The 17,397-nt window shown below is 45.3% G+C and overlaps 1 protein-coding gene across 1 annotated transcript in view; it reads left to right on the top strand.

Annotated features, from left to right (window-relative positions):
* Positions 1 to 17,397, top strand: part of FBXW7 (F-box and WD repeat domain containing 7) — a 216,423-nt gene that overhangs the window by 8,364 nt on the left and 190,662 nt on the right. Inside the window, exon 2 of the mRNA XM_080384885.1 lies at positions 12,939 to 17,217. The gene's annotated coding sequence lies outside the window, so the exon portion shown is untranslated. The remainder of the gene's footprint in view (positions 1 to 12,938; positions 17,218 to 17,397) is intronic.

Below are 17,397 nucleotides of genomic sequence, written 5' to 3'. Positions count from 1 at the left end.
GGAAAAAACCAGGACTTGTATAGGCATGCATTAGCTGGATTCACAGAAGAGAATTATTTTTAGAAAATGCATGGACAATGAAAGGCCTCTTTGCTGTAATTTAAATACTAAGGTAAAGCATACTGCTAGCACCGAATTTAACTGTAGATAATTCTTCTCAGTTTTTAGTACGGTGAACAGCTTTGTAGGAAAACTTCAAAATAACAAACTAGCAGAACTAGTCAACTTGTAAAAGACCATAGTCCTAAAAAGGGCAGATCCTTGTGTTACCTCACTTGAGCCAAATTACTGAACTGAAAGCAAAAACCAGAAGGAGGCATGAATCGAAGTATTATCCTTGTGCATTCCAGGAGCATGGGAAGAGCCGAGGTCTGGGGGAGGACTTATAGGTCCAGGCAGGCAGCACGCTAAACTGACTCCTCTGTTCTATTTATTTTGCACAGAGTGTATCTATTCTGTGAACACAAGATTAGTTAGAGGAGACTCCAGTTAATACTATTTATGGATATACATATTAGCATAAAATAACACCAGCCCTAAACTGCTCCCTCAGTTTTTGATCAAGTGTTATTTATTAATAATTAGGTTTAATGCTCCCATACACTAGACATCAGAACTTGTTTATACCACTTCATGCCAAAGCTTGAAATGCATTAAAGGGGAAGTTCATTATTTTTGATTTATAATTATCTATGACAAGAAAGATCTTAGACAAGAGCAGAAGAGTGGGAAATTACTCATCTTTTGTTTATGCAACTACAACAAAAAGGCATGTGATGGTTTTGGCCTCAGTCCAGCTACCATTCATCTCTATAGGTCTCTTTCTATATTCTCATAGAATTATCACAAAGTTCTTTTTAATCTTGAAATAATTCAGGTGTAGACAGGCCATTGCTGGTTCCTTATGCCTGATGAGCTATCAAGTGACAGAACAAAAAATTTCTTGATATACAGCATTACTGTTCTCCTGTAAATAAATTTTCCTGTAGCTTCAGTGATTCACTTCCCTCTCATCCCCATTTCATTAACCACCAACGGGGAAAGTCAACTACACTTGCAGTAGTCCTGGGAAACCTAGGCCAAAAAAATCCCCCAACCAGCCAAAACTGTTGTCAAGTTTTACCAGTTTTAAACACCTGGGTTATGCCTACATTGAAGCCACGTTGCTCCCCAAGGCAGCCCCTCTGTAGTGAGCAGGAGTGCCCCAGCAGCAGCCCACCTAGTCCTCTCCTCACGCCCAGGCAGGGTTGCTGTAAGGGCTCAGCAGCTTGGGCAAGTGCCTCTGCACCAAAGTCAGTCCCAGTTCCCCCCTCAGGCCCCATCCCCATAGTACTGCAGGAAATACAACTTGACAAGCAAGGCTTGCCAAGCTCCCTGCATCTCATCTCTGCCTCCCCCCCGTTCACTAAACCTCACAAAGGCATGGAGCTTCAAAATCCCTTCCCCTAGTGATTCTCCCAGCAATAAACCTCTAACCTATTTCAGATTAATATGAAAGTTCACATACATTGTTTTTACTTTCAGTCTGCATATTCTTGCATTTGTGCACGTTTTACACTTGAATATAAAGCTGAAATTAAAAATAATAAAACAGATTAATTGCTTGCATCCTTCCATCCATTCTAAACTGCATTTATAGAATTTATTCCAATTACCACATAAGCATCTCACTCCCTGGCCCCCAACCTGGCTAAGGCACTCCTCCTGGCATCATTTGCTGCTCTGCTTTTCCTCCCCTTTCACCTCACTCCGCACCCAGGTTTGCACAGGCTGCAGCAGGGAGCTTTGGCTGTCTCTGCCAGCATCAGGAAATAACTGAGCAGGACTCCATCTGTGCCAGGTTACACTGGGATCTGGGTTTACTCCTACTCAGTTTAAACTGGGAAGAAGCAGTAATACGGCTTCAAGTTATCTTGCACTCCACCCGTACAAAGGATACTGCAACCACTACCCAGCTGCAAAGTCAATTCTTTACTTTTTCTGAGGCAGAAGCAATGACACCAGCCCCCTTCCCCAGGGCAGGCTCCCCTCCCAGGGCTACAGCTCTCCTGGGCAGCTGGCTCTGAATTACTGATGGGATTTGCACTTAGCAGGGCTGCCAAGAGCAGCAGAGGGCATTTCAACTTTGCAGTATCGACATCATCTGAAAGACTGATGACTGGATGACTAGCAGAGGGGGCAGAAGATGATTTTTATACACACATTGCACAAGCACGTTTAGGCCTGTATTCATCATCAGTTTTGAGATAAAGCCAAGGGTTGTTCTTTTCCTGGTTAAATATATACATTCTTAGTCCCAAGATGATGCCTAAACCAATGTGCTTTACATAGAGGCAAATGTTTCCACCTGTACTGTTGAAGGCTGTTAACCCAAGGGAAACACTAGGGTGGGGGGGGTGGGAAGGCAAGGCTGACCAAGTACACATCCAGAGGAGTGTGGAAGAAAGATCCTGGTGTAACACTTGGGAGAAGAGGCAGGGGAAGAGCAAGAGCCAGATAATCCAACTGCTGTCTCATGAAATGCTTATTCCATAAAAAGTGCACTGCAATTCAGATGACATCTACACATCCTGATAGCTTCCTTTATATAGGTGGATGTAGCTTCTAGTGACTGATAGTAACTATTCTGCTTGCTTGCTTTCTAACTTAATTGTGGAAGAAAAAGAACACTACAGTTATTTCAAATTGTCCAGTCTAAAACCGACAACAAAGTAAGAGAAAAGGGCTTCTGATTACAGCACCTGCACAAAGCTTTTCAGCCTCCTCACTTCTGTAAAGGTTCTTTCAACCTTGGATGTGCCTACAGCTGTACAGTGCTTTGTTTGGATGCTATTAGAAGAAAAAAGTTTCCAGACAGATGCATCATGTGAAGCCTGTAATTCTCCAAGTACAAGTCTGCCTCATTGAAGAATGATTTATGTATTAAAAATAACACAATTTCAGATATTATTTTGCCATGTAACACATTCCAGGTAAAATCGTAGCATTTTCTATGTCTCAATGCTGGGAGATTTTTACCATAGAGAGTTCTTGAATGTCTAGTCTAGATTTAAAGATTCAGTGGATGAAAGCTGGAGCTAGACAAACGGAAAGCAGAAATAAGAAACATCTCTAATAATTAGGACCAGGATGCATTTGTTATACTAATATTTTTGAAGAAATCTCACTTCCCCTCCATGACATAAGAGCTCTGAACTATCATCAGTTGTCAGCTAAAGCAGACATTTGTTGGCCAGGACAAGGTTAGAAGAGTTTAACATCCCTAAGGTCCTGCAGCTGCCAAGATGCCTCCTGTGCAGTCTTCAACACACTTGGAAAAAGAGTCTGTTTTTGAAGGACGCATAAGTAAGGCTGAAGAATATCAGCACAGGTGAGAGTCCAAGACCTGGAGCTATAGGTCAAGCTCATTCCTTGTCTTCCACTTATCATTAGACTATCTAGAAGTCAGTAGTTCAAGAGGATTTGAATTGTGAAACAGATTTTTTTTTTTTAATCTGTATTTCTCATTCTTATGATCCCTCACAAACCTCTTTGCTGAGGCACCTCTCATCACCAAGCTGCCTCCCCACCACCTGGTGGGTCACACTGGCATATTCCACCCTGCAGCTCCTTCTCACAAGCCCACACCACAGCAAGCTCCCCCTGCGCTTCTTACATGCCTACTGGGAATAAGAACTGTAAAGAGTTTTATCTGGTTCCTAACTGTGCAAAGTTAAGTTTCATCTTTGCTTCTCTGGCCACAGACACCTGCCAAAAGACAAACTGAAACATCTCCAGAGTTTTCTGCCATCAGCCTCCTTCCTACAAAGGCAGGAGAAACTGTCCAGATTTGAACCCATACCCTGTTGCTTGCCAACATGTCTGAGCCATCACATTGCTGTTCAACGTTCCAGCTATGCTACTCATTTACTGCCAGTGTTTCTTTACAAAAAAAAGCCATGAAGACCAGTTAGAAGTGTCTTTCTTGGTGGCTTTTTTGTTGGTTTTTTCGTGATTAGTTGGTTTTTCTAAATTTTACATTACTGAAATATTCCTTCCAGTTATTTCTTAACCTTCAGCAGTTCTGGGTTTTTGCTAGCCTACTGCGTGCAGTTGCTCCTCAGTTACCATGACACCCACTAATGTGAAGAAGACTAGAGCTTCAGAACAGAAAACAACAGAGTCACATGAGAAGATGGACAGGTTGTCAAGCAGATACGGCTAAAAAGCACACAGAGGCTCCCTGACTGACGGGGATCGGCATAGCACCGTTGAAGTCAGAATTATGTCTCTCCCTCTGACTCAGTAAACTGTCTTCATGGATCAGAGCACCAGACCTGCAGTTTTCAGTGCTGGAATAAGTGTTTTGCTACAGATACCTTTTTACCAATATGTAAACATTACAGGCTACAGAAATCAGAGCACAATTGATTCTAGGTATACGTTTAAAGTTGTTCTTCTTTTCCTCCCCTCCTTTTGCTGCTCCAGACATATTGGAATGCTTCAAAGTACCTAATTTCAAGCAATACCAGACAGCTAGGAACATTTAGCAGCAACAATGAATAAGAGCAATATGATACACTCACTCTTTGTCACAAGTCTGACCATCACTCTGAAGTACTAGTGATCTAGCCCATAGGACATCTGCTGCCTGCTGTCTTCTCTCTTTGGTTTTCCTTGGGCCACATTACAAATTGGGTGACTCCTAAAGGGGCCTCTGGGGTACAGTCCAGAAAACCCCCATGCTAAGCCAGGAGCTACTGAGGGCAGACCAGCAGAAACACTCAACACAGGGGTATATCCAATTTCCTATCTGGCTCTTTGTTAGATTAACAGAAAAACAGACCAACTGAAAACAGCCCCAAGGACACAAAAAAAAAATACTTTTTAGAAAGCCTCCATTTCCAGCATTCACATGTAATGACTATTTTCTAATCCAACATACCACTTATTAAGAACAAACTCTAAGGTACCTGTTGCTTTCCTGGCACCACACAAGATTAATATACCTAATGCAAGTTTCAGCATGTTCATAACATAAAAAGCCATTACTTAGGGTCTCATCTACCCCAGACTCCTTAATATGCATCTTACCTTAGATCCACAGGAGCCAGCACCATACTGACCACTTCCCTTAGCAGGAGCCCTCAGGCAATGAGCCTTGCTTTTATTTCCATTCTTATAATCAAATCACAAGCCACAGCTGTGAGCCAGGAACACAAAGTTGCGGCAGTACTGCTTGAAGTCTACAGTGTAAGAGGACCACACCAAAGGACATTGGTGGGCAAGGTCACTCCAGGTGATACCCGTTCCTGAGGCTGGGCTGAATGTTCCCAAGGGCTGAGATAAAGGGTTTCCAGTGTAGGTGGCTGCTGGCTTGGTCAGGTGAAGGAGGGTTTGAAGGGCAGGCTTTGATGTTAATGCAGATAAAGCCTCTGAGGTTGGTCACAGCCTTACCTAGATTTTAAACATTTGAATTCTGTAGTGGTTCTAGCATCTATCTGAGATTAGATAGGAAGCTTGTCACTGATGAGAAAATACAAGTGAGAAAGGCTTTGAGCATTCAGTGTTGTCAGATACTGGTTTTCTTTGTGATTTGGTTTGGTAGAAATCTCTTCTTTCCTTTTACAACCTAAAAGAGAAAAACATCTGATACTTCAGTGCTGGTCTTCCCTTAAACAGAGACTACTAATTGTAGCAATTGCAAACCAGCTTTAAATAATGAAATTTGTATGACACGAGAACTATTGTAAAACAGAATTTAGAGCTTAATCAGTGAAAGCCTAATGCATTAACCCTACTATGCTTCTGATGCTAGAATTTTCATAGGTGGATCTTGTAGTTACTTGTAGTTCAAAAGCATAGACAAAATTGTAGCCTATTTTAGGTAGAGACAGACAAAGAAAAAAATGTAAAAAAATATGTCATTAAGCAATTTGTTCATCAAGCTCAGTATCTTGACACTGCACATGACGAATACCTACTGCTTCAAAAAGCAAATCCTCCTACAGCGTATCTAGATTCCATGGGTGTATAACAAAAAAAAATCCTCCATGGTTCCTGTAGTTATTATAAAGCATTGAATTTAATTATCTGACTGCAAACTTAAGGCAGTTACTTAAAAAATTCAGCTTATTCTATACATTTTAAACAATTATCAGCTTTTCTTATACAGCAAGATTTTAAAGGGGGACTATTTTTAGTGTATCAATTTAAAGAAAAAAATGTTTGTAGTTCTTCCACCATAATACTATGTGCCAAAGCTGAGCTCTGCTGCCAATTTGCTGAAATCCTTTGTAATCCTCAGTGTGCTATTCACCTGGATTGCCTGCTGAATTTTACTAAGTAGAGAGAGGTAAGTTGAAGAAAGTGAATGCTGTGGGTTTTGTTGATGTAGTTGAACTATTAGGAGCTACAGTTACAGATTTCAGAAATAAGGACAAACATGGATGTAAGTATGTAATTCAGCATTTGCCATTCAATTACTTTACTGGAGGTATAACAACAAGCAGCTAACGCTGTGTATGGAATACGAACTCTGAAAGACAAGCAGAGGTGAGACTAAACTCCAGATCCAAAGGATGTGGAACAGATTTGAATTTCATGGCACACCCCACCCCACCCCCACCTCCCTCCCCCCCCAGCTCAGAGACTCAGCCCTGAATACCAAGTGCTTAAAATCCAAGTGACTGACAAGAAAAAATGAATCGTTTCACTTTCCTTCCTGCTGGAAAGCAAAAGTTAAGAAATGCAAGGTCTTTCATCTTCTGCATTAGGAGATTAGGCTATATCCAGCTTGCATGGCTTTATGGCAGCTCTGGGACAGGTGAGTTTATGATGACACCACAAGAAATATTTGACTGCCCTTTTATTTAAATGGGTGAAGTCCTAGCCCTAGTAAGTTCAATGTGACTTCTGCCAACGGTTCAGGAGCCTCTATTTTAGGTTTGCTTTAACAACTGTTTTACAGCAACGAGTGAAGCCTTTGGGAGGCTATATGAAACACAACCTGCCTGCACTAGGTTTGACAGCAGGCTGGATTTGGGAAGTTCCTGCTTCCTGGGCCACTTGTTCTCAGATGGGCTCAGCGCAGCAGCCCCCAGCGTCACCACATCATCAAAAAACAAGGTGCAGTTAGCTGACTGAGCTTCAAAATAAACCTCCTCAGAAGGGGTTATTTCTGATCTGGTTTTCATTAAGTCTGTACAAAAAGCTGGTGTCACAGTTGGGGTGGCAACAGGGCTGTGCAGCCTGGAGGTGCAAGGGGGCCCCAGGGCCAGCAAGCACCAAAACTGCAGCATGACGGTCAGAGCCCTGTCCTCTGCAATCGCACGGGGGAAAGCCCAGCCGGCATTTCTGAAACCACTGCTAAGCCAGGGAGCAAAACTAAGAAAGACCTGATTTTTTATAAAGAGATGCCAAGCAGAGTCCAAGATTTCAAAGCATTTTTTACTGCTCCTCAATTTTTGAGTGAAAAGCCAAACCCCCTGCAACTGTTTTTACCTTTCAGATTGGCTGACCTGGCTGAGCAGACGCTAAACCGATGGCTGTTGTATTGGTAGCAGCATGAACAAAAATCCAGAAGGCTACACCCTGTGTAGCAGCAGTTGCTAGGGAGCATCAGGTTTTGTGTGCAGCATTATTAACACACCAAATTGGAGGCTGAAGGAGGGGTTCCTGCGGCAGCCTGGGCTCCCAAGGGAAGGCAGCGATGCAGTCTGCTGGTGTGCACCTGGCCAGGCTCTGCCTGCTGAGTCTTAGCATGCTGCTTTTCCTCTACAGCCTCGGGGGGTGGGTGGGTTGTAGTTTGTCCTAGCCCCCCTTCCCAAATTCTACTGCTAAAGCATGCACAGCAGTGCTGCAAGCAGTGTCAGGAACCAGTACGAGCTTTTCCTCAGCTCTAGCAACCGTTTTCAGTTCTGTGTCATTAAGGCATGCTTCTGATAAGCATAATGCTCAACAAATCTGCAAAGTTTGAGAACTATATAGATTAAGGCTCTTAACACTATTAATATATTCATGCAACTGATTGCGTATTACAACTCTAGGCATTTTTGCTACAAATAACTTGGGTCTTGAGGTTTCTTGCTGAATTAGTTTTATTGCATAGTATAGTTACAAACACTGAAGATGATAGTTGAGGAGACGTTCTGGCTGAGGAATTTTTGTTAAGCTGTTTTCTAATACCGCTTCTGCTAAAGGGTAATTCTGCAAAATAAAATGTGTACGGTCATTGCTTTGCTTAACAGAAACAGTGAAGAACCTGACCTGAGCAGAGCTGAAATGATATTGTGTTATCTTGCTTTTGTTGAAGCTTATGACATGGTTCAAGCCCATTATACTAGCTAAGCTACAATAAATATTTGACCTGTGAGTGCTAGAAGGGAATTAATCCTTGTTTCCTCCCCCCCACCCCCCCATAAATCTGAATGACAAGGTCTTTAATCCGGGTAATAGTTAACAGTCTCTGATTGCAGCTGTTAATATTACCCAAAGGAATACCAGCTACTAGTCAAGAAAGCTGTGGTAACACCTTGCTAATAAGAACCATATTTGAGGATACTCAGACTAATAGTTTGATTCCCATAAACACATTATTTTTTAAAAAAAAAGTATTTTTTTTGCTTTTATAATGACAGGGTAGTAAGAGGGTCCAAGTGTATAAGAAATTTTTGGAAACTTATTTGGACTGCCTCTGAACATCCTGGAATTGCCTTCAGCTTTCTCAGGCAGCTGAGACTACTTCTTACTTCTAATAAGTAACTGCTTTCAGGATGGTTTCTTTAATTAAAACTTTTAAAGCCCTTTACATTGCACGATATAGCCTGCATAGAAGCACCATCTCTGAAAGTGCTGGTGACCCTCAGAATAACCCTTGAGAGCACTAGGGAATTAAAAATGTTTTTCTCTATCCCCTGTTGTATTCAGCACCATCTCTCCTGCTGATGCTTGGAGATCTCCAGCTTTTCCCTTCTGGAAAGGGGCTTTATGCTGCACTGCTAACTTTTATATCTGAGATAGATGGGGTGTAATAATCTGAAGGGATCGCTCATCATAGCAATTGTCAGGGCTGTAACACCTCCTCTCTTTAGGGTTTCCTTTTTCAGGGGAAAAAGACAGTATTCAACACAAATTTATGGTATCATTTTTCTTCCTTCCCCTGAACCAGGGTTTCCCTAGGAGTCTGTTTAGCTCTCCATGCTACTGTCTCCTGGAAAATTGTGTGTCACCTGCCTACAGCAAGAGTATGCTCTGAAGAAACAATAAATTCACAGCCCTCTGCTTGGTTCCTCAGGTCATGTCTCTTGGTTCTGCCTTTGAAAAGCCAGTTTGAAAATTTATCTCTGTGAAGCTGGGCTGTTGGATGCAGACACCTTCAATGTTTAGTGTTCCTTATGTGCTGAATGTTTCTATTTCTCAATGCCTTTGCTTGCCTTTGGACTTAATATGGCACGGGTTTATCTCATGAGAAAAGGCATTTTCTAAAGGAAGCCAGAGGGTGAAGCACTGCACTTTAAGCCTGCCATGCAGAACCCACTCTTCATTATATAATTTAATAATTTCATGTTAAATTGTTGCTAATCTGTTGAAAAATTATCCCAAAGAACACCGAGGAACCGTAAAATGTTAAACCTTGCTGCCTTTCTGTTCTTCCTAGGGGTCTGCATTTATTTTAGCTGAAGCTAAACAGAAAAAGGTAGCAGTATGATTGGCTAACCCAAAACTATTATTTTGGATTACACCATTAAGAGATAGCAAGATTATTCCTTTTTCACAAGGCTTGCCAAATCTGTACAGTTTTCAGATTCTATTGTGCAATTCTGTGTAAGAGGTATGTCAGCTTTCTAGCACACAGCTAAGTACTCTAAAAGTTGTTCTTACTCTCTTTCTCTCTGTTATGCATGTTTATATATAATTAAAATATCATTACTGAAATATAAGTAATTAAATTAAGTATTCTGGAGTAGCACAAACAGCCTAAATCAGACAGGCTTTGGGAAAACGCCTTTACCCCCATTCCACTGACTTCATTAGTTTGGAGGACCAGGTGCTGACTGCCTAAAACTTCAGTGTCCCATTTCATAGCCACATAAATAAAAGCAAAAGTAGAAATGGCTTCAGAAACTTTAATTGATGAGAATGCTGTGTTCCCTGTTACAGTTAGTAATTATTCTCCAAGTTAGCTGAATACATGAGTCCCATGTCTTTTTCTCCCTAAGAATGTATCTTTTTACATCTGTGCAAACCTTTTTGCAGGAGCTGATGTACTGAATAATTGTTCTATAAAATGTAACTGATGGCCAAAGGAAGATAGTTGAACAAAATGTTAATTATACTGGAGAGCAGGACAGTGTCCAATAGTGTTTGAAATGAAGATTAAATATAGACATTTAAATGTAAATCAAAACATAAATCTTAAATTCCATAAAACTACCTCTGAAGACATAGATAAGAAATTAACGACATTTCTGAAAAAATATTGGGCTCTGCTATGTCTTCAGATCATTCAGTGCTAAGATCACTCTGTAGCAGAAAACAGCAATGTTACTGAAAATAGGTTTCCACAGTGGTTTCCTATGAACCGTTGTTTAATGATATTATAAATAGTTTAAATATTACAACTGTGACTCAGTTATTTTCAATACCATAGGATACTTTATTAAGATTTGCTCCCACCAAACCTGCCTTGCTTACTATGACAGACTACCGTGGCTAAATATAGATTATAGAAGAAAGGTGCTAACACTTTCCACTTCAAGTACATACTTAGGCAAATACTATAAACAGGCTGATGTTTTGTAAACTAGTACTTGATAGAAGCATACAATAGATGCTCTCCTGTGGGGATTTTCAGTGTTCCCTCTGTGGCGTTATGGGACAAGTGTCTGCTTTTAGTTAGATATGTGAGCTCTCTTTTTGTTGCTATTAATTTCAGGTACAATAGCTGCAAGAGAAGCAGTGAGGTTTCAGGCAAGGTGCCCAGTGTAGCTTTGCCAGTACATTGATCTTCACTACCATTGCTATGTCTGCCCTGACTTTTCCAGGGTACAGTTAACTTTACACAATGTTCTGCTGGTTTAGTCCTGCTGTAATCATAGCCTTGGTGGACGTGACAAACTTTGTATTTCAGTGTGGATTTGGAGAATGTTCAGAAATCAGTTCTCTCAAGTACATTGTTAGGTGTGTTAGTAGTAGGGATGGAGTTAAATATCTACCCGTAAAGTTTCTAAGATTGGCAATCTGAGCCTGCAGTCCTGCACAGGTCAGGTCAAACTGGGGCTCAGTTCCAACCATTTCACAAAACCCAGAGTTTTTGTTTAAAGCTGTGTCTTTTAAAAGTACAATTTTGCATGCAGTTTCAACAGTACTGTCAAGAAAAACCCTCAGCAACACTCTTGTATGATAACCAAACTAAAATATCAATATGTAGCATGCTTAGGCCAGACCTGTTTTAACTCAAGTTATATTTGCATTAAGCTATAGCCAGACATGCAAAGGTAATTAACTCTATCATTAAAAATAGCATATTTATATAGATAATCTTTAGCCAACCTTCTCACTGATTGCACTGTTCCTCTTATAAGTTATTCCTGCCAAAACCATTACAGTACCTACAACAGAATGAGCAGAAAAGGAGAAACAGAACAGAGAGAAAAAAAACCACCAAACCAAACCCCCAAAGATCTTGCACTGTATCATCTCTGTAAGTATCAAAAATGAGGCCATTTTCCTGAGTCAGGAATTCACAGACTCTCTCTGATATTATATTACTGCTATGAAATTTATAAGTAGATGTCCGTGGCAAAGGATGGTGTTGTCACCAAGACCTATGATCTGAGATTGAAATTCCCTGTTGATGAGATAATCTGTGCTATCACCTTCCTGAGCTAGTGCTCTCATAGCATCGTCCTTTATCTTTATTTGCAGCCTGATCCTAGGTGTGCTGTAGTTATGTCTGGCCAAACTTTCACTGATGTTTGTTGCAGTAAATTTATTCCCTTTATTTCCCAAGCAGGGAGGAGGCTTGAGAAATAGGCTCCAGTTAGTTGACTGCACCCATGAAAATTTGCCTTATCTATCTTGGAAGTTTCTTCTCTCTTCTCTCTTTCCCAGACTTGCTATCTGCAACTGGGAAGTGTCAGGCTGTTAAATCTCTTGAAAATGAGATCTTGGCTAGCTCTTTTTTCTTTACCTGTTCCTTCTATTGGAACAGAAAATTTACATTCTGCTTGAGCTCAGTATATCCATGAGGCCCTATAGGAATGAAAATGAAAGAAGATTTTCACCCTTGTTTTCTTGTTGGTTCTGTTGTAACTTCTGTATTTTGTTTGAATGCAATAGGTTCTATCTATAACCATATTTCTGTTGTCCGAGTCTGGTGCAACTTGCTTGCACGCAGCTTTATGGTGCTCAATAAAACCATGGGAGAAACGTGAATTATGTCTTACCAGTGACTCTAAAAACATTCTTGAAAAGAACGGCGAGAAAATAGAAATGAACAAAATGTCTAGCGGCTGGGAGGGAGGAGGTTTCAGTTCCATCACACAGGGTATTTAAAATGACCTTCCTAAGGTCAGCTAGAGCAGCAGTTTCATTTGTTGGGAATTAAAGGTAGAACTACCCGTGACTTTGCTAGGAAGGTTGCCTATAAAAAAAGGAGCTCTTTCTTCACTTGAAGTATGTTATATCCTTGCATGTATCAGATAGATAGGATGGTTCATACCATTTAGGAAGTGGCAGCAGGCGGTCTAAATTAGTAGATTTAGTATGAAGGCTTTGACAGCCTATGTGCAACATATGCACTGCAGCTAGTAGGGTGAAGTTCGAGACAGATGAACTAATCTGTATTTCACTAGCAACAAGAAGTGTGGCTCTACTCCCTTGTCACTTGCTTATCCTGCACATTTTGCTACCTTTTGTCTGCCCCTGAGATTTTTCTTTTTTGTTTTCTTGCCCAGCATAACGAGATGTGATTAAGACAGCTGCTGATCTGGCATCCCCCACTCCATTGCCTGCTGCCTCCTACACCTGCAGCGTGACAGCACGGCTTCCCCACAGCTCTGGCCTGTGTTCGGCAGGGGGGACCCAAAACGTGGATAAGCACTCTCTGCTGCAAGCCAGGACTTCGCGTCTAGTGTGACTCCTTCCTCACAGGAGTCTTGCTAAAGGGTCTGTTTCTTAGGCAGCAGCCCTGCCTGAGAAATCCTCCCCAGCCCTGGATCCCCACATGTGTGCACCACCTGTGACCCCAATGCATGGGCTGCCTGCCTTTCCCACCCCAACCCCCGACACATAGAGCCTCGGGTATGGGCAGGTTAGAGAAGCTGAACCATCTGCCTGAGACAGCGCTCAGTTTCCATTTTAATTTCTGCAGGCAGTGTGATGAACAGCAGTGCAACCCATTAGGATGTATCTATCTGTGAACACTCGGGGCAAATAGTTTTAAAAAGGGTAAGGATGTGAATTTAAATTGCATTAGTCAAAATGGACCAAACCTTGTACAGAAGGCCTCCTTCAGCGTTAACTTAATTTGGGTCCATGTTTTTCCCACACAAGGAAATCCTTTATGCTTCTCTTTGTCTGGAAACAGCACTTCAAGCTCACAAAACTTATCACAGACATCTGATAAAATGGGAAATATGGGCAAATGGATTAAATTAAAAAAATAGTGGGTTAGTATTTGAATTTGCTCCTTTTGTTTGGTTATTTCACCTTATTATTCATACTATTTCAAAGATGACATTGTACAAGACCAGGTCAGCTTTCTTCTACAATAACAATTTTGTTGTAGATTTGTTAGTAATGCATGTGCCCTCTCTCTCCCTGGCTAATTCACATTTTCAAATCATTGTCTAATTTTTCTATGTCTTTTAGCATGTAATCTTTTCAGTTACCAAGGTCATGGGGAAGTTTTAATGTATTTCAGTGCAGTTCTTGTCATATATGCGTTTTAAGCATAATAAAAAAATAATAGATCGCAGTCTTTCGATTAAGCTTAATACCAACTTCTGGTACAGAGGGTAGTTCATCAAGATTAAAAACACCACAGGAAAAAAAATACATCCAGCCAGTCAGCAGGAATCCCTTCAGACTTTAGACAGAGTGCTTAAAAGCAGTGTTTCTCTAGCTCTGTCACTATTTCATGCACAGTAATAACCTCTGGTAAGAGTTGGTTTGGGGGTTTTTTGTGGTTTTTTTTTTTTGTTTGTATGTTCTCACTGGATTGTATGCTGAAAACAATACAGTTCTGCTTAAAACTGTTCTGTTTTATTTTTGAAATAAGTTTTATTGAAACTGTATGTGTGGTTGCATTAGAGTCTGGCATATGACAGTGTTAATCTCCCTGCTTAGTTCTGCCAATGCATTGATCTGCAGTACAATTCCTATTTTTATCCCTACTGTTTGAAGTACAGTCAGTCATGACCACATTTTCATTAAAGAGTAGGCGCTGAACCATTTTAATCTGTGACTAATAAAAAAATTGTAACATTTTCATTAAATCCACGTACAGACTCAGCACAGTTATTGATGCTGGTAGTGATTTTCTGTTTCTTGAGTGATGCATCTGCCATTCTCAGTGATCTACGCTGATTAGACAGCCAACTTTTTCCTTCACTGCCAAGTAATATGTACTCAGTATTAGCGTCCCATATATGTTTGATCTATGTGTAAATCTATTATTCAACTGGCAGAGGGAGAACACCACAATAAAATGGAAAGCCAGAAGAACAGGCAATAGGTCCAAGAAGCAGGAACTGGGAACCCCTTGACGTGGATAAGGTCTGAGGGGAGAGACCTCTGTTCTCGTAGCTGAAGGGGCAGGGGTCTGTACCGTAGATGTAAGTTTTAGCACCGCTGTTTCCTTTGTAGAGGGCAAAAAATGCACGTGTTTTTGTAAACTTAGGGGGAAAAAACCCCCACCCAACCCAACAAAACAACTTTAAATGAAAATATTAGATTACTCATGCAGACTTAATTCCTGCCTGCTCTGGGAATATAAAGGTTGAATTAATTACCTGATTACATATTTACCTATGTATTTATTCCCGGGCTGCTTTGTCATTCTGTGGGAAAGGTGAGCGATGCTCGGTGAGGAAGCAGGGCTCGGTAGTGAAGGAGGCTGCTGTCTGCAAAAGCACCCCCTGCCAACCTGTGACAGAAAGCGCTAAGCTGGGCAGCGGCTGAGGTGTAGATCTTCAGTCGGTGAGGAAGGCACCCGGCTGCAGCTCTGAAGACTGGGAGATGTGGGGATGAGGGAGAGGTTTGGAGACTCAGGTAGGCTCGAACATCTGCTCTTCATAGACAGGCAGAGGGAAATCAAGTAAATGAGGTTATGGGGAAGGGTAGAAAACCATCAAGCGTAAGACGATGGAGAGGAAGTGGCGGTATTAAAGCTGACCAGCAGCTGGGAAACAGCCAGCGGGCACTGGCGGCCTCTCGGCGCGGTTAGAGAGCTCTGGGCCAGGGCTGTGGGGGCTGGCAGCACTGTGGCCTGCGGCCTGCCCGGCGGGTACGGCAGCGCGGCACAGGCCGTCGCTCCACAGGTAGCAAATGCCAGACCTAAGTTACACCAGTTACATCTCACTTCTGCTCTTGTGTATGCTTTCACGATAGCAACACAAACAAATACCGCTTTTTTTTTTTTTTTTCTGTCCACAGGGCCTAAGCCTTTCTCGGTACACAGGCTGGATGCTGCAAGCAGCCATCCCATACACTTATTGAGCGGCAATTAAGTATTTTATTTCATCCTTGTGCTCAACGAACAGCATCATATCTTCTGCTTCGCTGTACTAGAGGAACCCCGGCAGGGCTCTCATATGACGGCCACAACTCCGCAATAAATGCCAGAGGCTCCTGTAATTGTTGCGTTATCGTTAGGAGCGCAGGGCCTGTGCAACCGTTCCCCAGACGCCCGAGCTGGGGGCGCCCAGGTCTCTGCGGTGCTGTGGGGAGGCAGGGTGAGGAGGCCCAGCTGGGGCAGGTGAGGCCCCGGGCCCGGGAAGGGGCGGCGGGGTGGCTGTCCCAGGCGGCCCCTGGGCTTACGGAGCTCAAGCGGTGCGAGCCCGGTGCCGCCGCCGCTCCCGCCCCGCCCGTTCCCATGGCAACGCCAACGCCCGCCGCGGGGCGGGGGCACGCGCACGTGCGTGCGCGCGGGCCGGGGCTTCGCGCCCTCCCCGCGCGGCCCGCCCTCCCCGCGCGGCCCGCCCCACCCCGAGGCCATGACGTCACGGGGCGGTGAGCGAGCACCGCCCATCGCGTCCCGGGCTGAGCTCGCGAGCTGCCCCGCGCGGCGGGAGGGGGCGGGGCGAGCCGGGCCGCGGCTGCTGCGCGCAGGGCGGGGCGGGCCCGGCCCCGCCGCCTGACCCCGCCCCCTTGTCCCGGGCTGAACCGCGCGGCCGCGGCGGTACCTGCTCGGCTCCACCTTGCCCTCCCGTGGCGTCATCGCCCCGCGCCGGCACGGGGGCAGGGCGGGGCCTGTTGCCGGGTTACGGCTGTCATCCGCGCGCGCCGCCGCCGCGCTCGCGCTCTCTCTCTCTCTCTCTCTCTCTCTCTCGCGCCCGCCCGCCCTCCCCGCCCCCTCCCGGCGCCGCAGGAAGCGAGCGGATCCTGGGGCGCTGCTGCTCGCCGCCCCCCTCTCCCCGCGCCCGGCCCCCCCGGCCCGGCCCTGCCCCGCCGCGCCGCCCAGCGCCCCGCGCCGCCGCTCCCACATGCCGGAGAGCGGAGCGGCCGCGGCGCCGAGCCCCGCCGCCCGGCTGCCCCGTGCCGCCCGGCTGGGGCCCTAGCGGCCCCCCCCGGCCGCTGGAGCCGGGGCCCGGCGGCGCCCTTAGTGCATGAGAGCGGGGCGGGGGCCGCGGCCCGGAGCACTCGCCTGCCGGCCGGCGGCGCCGCGGGGACCGGCCTGGGGGGCAGCCAGGGGCGGCGAGGCGGCGGCTCCATGTGAGAGGAGGCGGCGGCGCACCTGAGCCGCCGGGACTGCCGCAGCCGGGGAGGGGGGGTGGGGGAGCGGGCCCGGGGCCCGGCCCCGAGGACCACCTGCCCGCAGCCCGCCCGCGGGGGGCTGGACCCGCCTCCCCCCTTGAAGCCGCCCGGCCCCCGGCGGCAGCCCCGGGACAGGGGGCAGCAGGCCCCCTCCCGCCGGGGGAGGGGGGCTTCGCCTCGCCGCCGGCATCGCCCCGCCGGCGGGAAGGCGTGCGCGCCGCGAGCGGAGGGAGAGCCCAGCGGAGCCCGTCCCGAGAAGTGAGTGTGAGCGAGCGGAGCCGCGGGGGGGGGGGGCTGGGTGCGCCGGGGCTGCCGGGGGGCGCGGCGGCGGCGGCGGCGCTTCCCATGCGGCACACGTTCCGGCTGCGCACGGTCTGGTGCCCCGCGGCCGGCCGGCCCCCGCCCCGCCGCCGCCCGCCGCAGGCTGAGGAGCCGGGG

Source organism: Falco punctatus (genome assembly GCF_963210335.1).
Source record: "Falco punctatus genome assembly, chromosome: 1".
Taxonomy (NCBI): Eukaryota; Metazoa; Chordata; class Aves; order Falconiformes; family Falconidae; genus Falco; species Falco punctatus.
The sequence above is the reverse complement of the archived record's forward strand: the minus strand, read 5'-3'. Positions and strand labels throughout refer to the sequence as shown.